This window comes from Zea mays, unplaced genomic scaffold, assembly GCF_902167145.1.
Source record: "Zea mays cultivar B73 unplaced genomic scaffold, Zm-B73-REFERENCE-NAM-5.0 scaffold_253, whole genome shotgun sequence".
Taxonomy (NCBI): Eukaryota; Viridiplantae; Streptophyta; class Magnoliopsida; order Poales; family Poaceae; genus Zea; species Zea mays.
This window is the reverse complement of record NW_023366875.1, coordinates 16,352-19,598: the sequence shown is the minus strand read 5'-3', so window position 1 is coordinate 19,598 and position 3,247 is coordinate 16,352. Positions and strand designations below refer to the sequence as shown.

The following is a 3,247-nucleotide window of genomic DNA, read 5'->3' as shown; positions in this document are numbered from 1 at the left end:
TTAGAATTAATTCCTGTTTACTTACTTTTATCCATGTGGGGGGGAAAGAGGCGTCTGTATTCAGCTACCAAGTTTATTTTGTATACTGCAGGCGGTTCCATTTTTTTCTTAATTGGAGTTCTGGGTATGGGATTATATGGTTCCAATGAACCCGGATTAGATTTAGAAAGATTGATTAATCAATCATACCCTACAACATTGGAAATACTACTGTATTTTGGCTTCCTTATTGCTTATGCTGTCAAATTGCCGATTATACCTTTACATACGTGGTTACCAGATACCCATGGGGAAGCGCATTACAGTACATGTATGCTTTTAGCCGGAATTCTATTAAAGATGGGAGCATACGGATTGATTCGGGTCAATATGGAATTGTTACCGCATGCTCATTATCTATTTTCCCCTTGGTTGGTAATAATAGGAGCGGTGCAAATAATCTATGCAGCTTCAACTTCTCTTGGTCAACGAAATTTCAAAAAAAGAATAGCCTACTCCTCCGTATCTCACATGGGTTTCATAATTATAGGAATTGGTTCCATAACCAACATTGGACTAAATGGAGCTATTTTACAAATATTATCTCATGGATTTATCGGTGCTACACTTTTTTTCTTGGCGGGAACGGCTTGTGATAGAATGCGTCTTGTTTATCTCGAAGAACTGGGGGGAATATCTATCCCAATGCCAAAAATTTTTACCATGTTTAGTAGCTTTTCAATGGCTTCTCTTGCCTTGCCGGGAATGAGCGGTTTTGTTGCAGAATTAGTAGTATTTTTTGGACTAATTACTAGTCCTAAATTTATGTTAATGCCAAAAATGCTAATTACTTTTGTAATGGCAATAGGAATGATATTAACTCCTATTTATTTATTATCTATGTTACGCCAGATGTTCTATGGATACAAGCTATTTCATGTTCCAAACAAAAATTTTGTAGATTCTGGACCACGAGAACTCTTTCTTTTAATCTGTATCTTTTTACCAGTAATAGGAATTGGTATTTATCCAGATTTGGTTCTCTCGCTATCCGTTGATAGGGTAGAGGTTCTATTATCCAATTATTATACTAAATAGGATTTTCTTTTTTTAACCAGTCCGCTCTATATTCCAGAGTGGAAAAATAAAAAATTCAGAAAAAAGTAAAAAAGTCTAATTAGATCTATCTCGAATTTTTGAGAACCCCTTGAACGTCTTTTCAAAGGGTTCTCAAATCAAACTAAAAAGGAAAAAAACCGAAGGTTTTATGTTATGTAATTATTTAGATGGTAATGTAAATGAACCGTAACTATGTAAACCTATTCCTAACAGATTGATACCAAAATAGCAGATCCAAATTATAAGAAATCCTATCGAAGCTACAAGTGCGGAATTCGTACCCTTCCAATTTGGATTTTTTCTACTATGTAAATATATTGCAAATATGGTCCAGGTAATAAATGCCCAAGTTTCCTTAGGATCCCAATTCCAATAGGATCCCCATGCCTCATTAGCCCATACTGCTCCACAAAGAATACCCACGGTTAAAAGAGTAAACCCTAGACTAATGACACGATAACTCCAAGAATCCAAACGCTCAGTTAATTGATATTTGTAATAATTTGGAAATACGGGAAAAGAGGTGTTTTTTAAAGCACTTCTTTTTGCATATAAATATTCAATCTCACTAAAGAAAAATGTTTTAAGAAAAACATTTTTCTTTAGTGAAAAGAAATCGAAATTCTTTCGAAATCTAATGATTAGAAGAGCGGCGGATAATAAGGATCCACACAAAAGAGTTGCATAGCTTAGTAACATCATACTGACATGCATCATTAACCACTGAGATTGTAGAGCAGGTACTAGTATTGTGGATTGATGCATTTCAGTTAAAAGACCCGACGTGGCAAAGCCTTGCGTTAAAATAGTACTTGGCGTAGTTATTGTGCTTAAATCATTTTTCGAGTTCTGTATCTTAGGAATAGTATGAAGAATATACAGAGTCCATGAAAGGAAGATCAATGACTCATATAAATTACTTAATGGAAAATGTCCCGAAGAAACCCAACGAGAGACTAAAAATCCTGTTATAGAGAAAAAAGTAGCTATCATTCCTTTTTCTGACGAATCACGTAATCCCCTAAGTTCACGAACTAATAAGGTTATCAAATGAATCGTAATCACAATTGAAATGGTTGAGAAAGAGATATGAGTTAGTATATGTTCTAAAGTTGCAAATAGCATAACGATAAGGTCCCATTACAAAATTGGAAATTTCGAATTGAATCCATTTTCTAATTTATTGTATTCTTTTTCGAGAATGCCGCCACTCGGATTCGAACCGAGATGCTTGAGCACTGCTTCCTAAGAGCAGCGTGTCTACCAATTTCACCATGGCGGCTAATTTAAAATAATAGTTAACTTAAAAGAATAATAGTTATTTTATCGTGAATCGTCGAGACTGGGAGAAGCCATAGAATTTAGGAACATTAGAAGTTCATCATTAGAAGTTCATCATTAACTACAATGAAATGCATTTTGTATTTTAGAAAAATTGATAGAATGAAAGCCTTTACACTCTTATTAATATGATGTACCAGTCCTAAACCCATTTATATGGGAATTTTGGATAAGATTAGGTGGAGGTTGTAAGTCCTATTGCAAGAATAGTCTACTTTTTATAATAGAATCCTCGTTTTTATGAGAATTCTATTATAAAAAAAAGTTCTTTGATAGGAAAAGAATACTGAGGACACAATATACCAAAAACTTTTGTTCTATATAATGATAATGGAGGGATTCGTTCTAAGAATATTGTACCGAGGAATTCGACACATAAAAGTACATTTATTAATTAATCCGAATTATTCATTCATATTAAATAATTGGAATTTCTTTTGGATAGTTCAATTCAGATTATTTCAAAATCTTATTATTTGTTTGCTTGTTGCCCAGAAAAACCTTTTGGTTTTGGATGCTCGTTGCCCCTAGAAAATGATCTTGATTTTGCTAAAGAATAAGATTGTACTATGGAAAAATAAGTCTTTTTTTTCCAAAGATTTTTACGAATACGCTTTTTTGACATCGAAGTACGTTTTTTTGGAACTGCCATTCAAAAAGGGAATTACTTTTTTCTAGTTGTATGTGAAAGACATCTATTGCCACAAATCAATCCTTCTTTCTGTTTTTTCTTAGTATTTATACTTAGATACTGAAAGATACTGAAAGATACTTAAATTCTAAATTCTTCTTTAGTTCATTTTGTCTA

General features: G+C 33.2%; 1 non-coding gene across 1 annotated transcript; it reads right to left on the bottom strand.

The window, feature by feature from the left end:
- Positions 1–2,300: 2,300 nt before the first annotated feature.
- TRNAL-UAG (transfer RNA leucine (anticodon UAG)) lies at positions 2,301–2,380 on the bottom strand. The gene has a single exon. It is a non-coding gene; the product is annotated as a tRNA-Leu (tRNA).
- Positions 2,381–3,247: the final 867 nt, after the last annotated feature.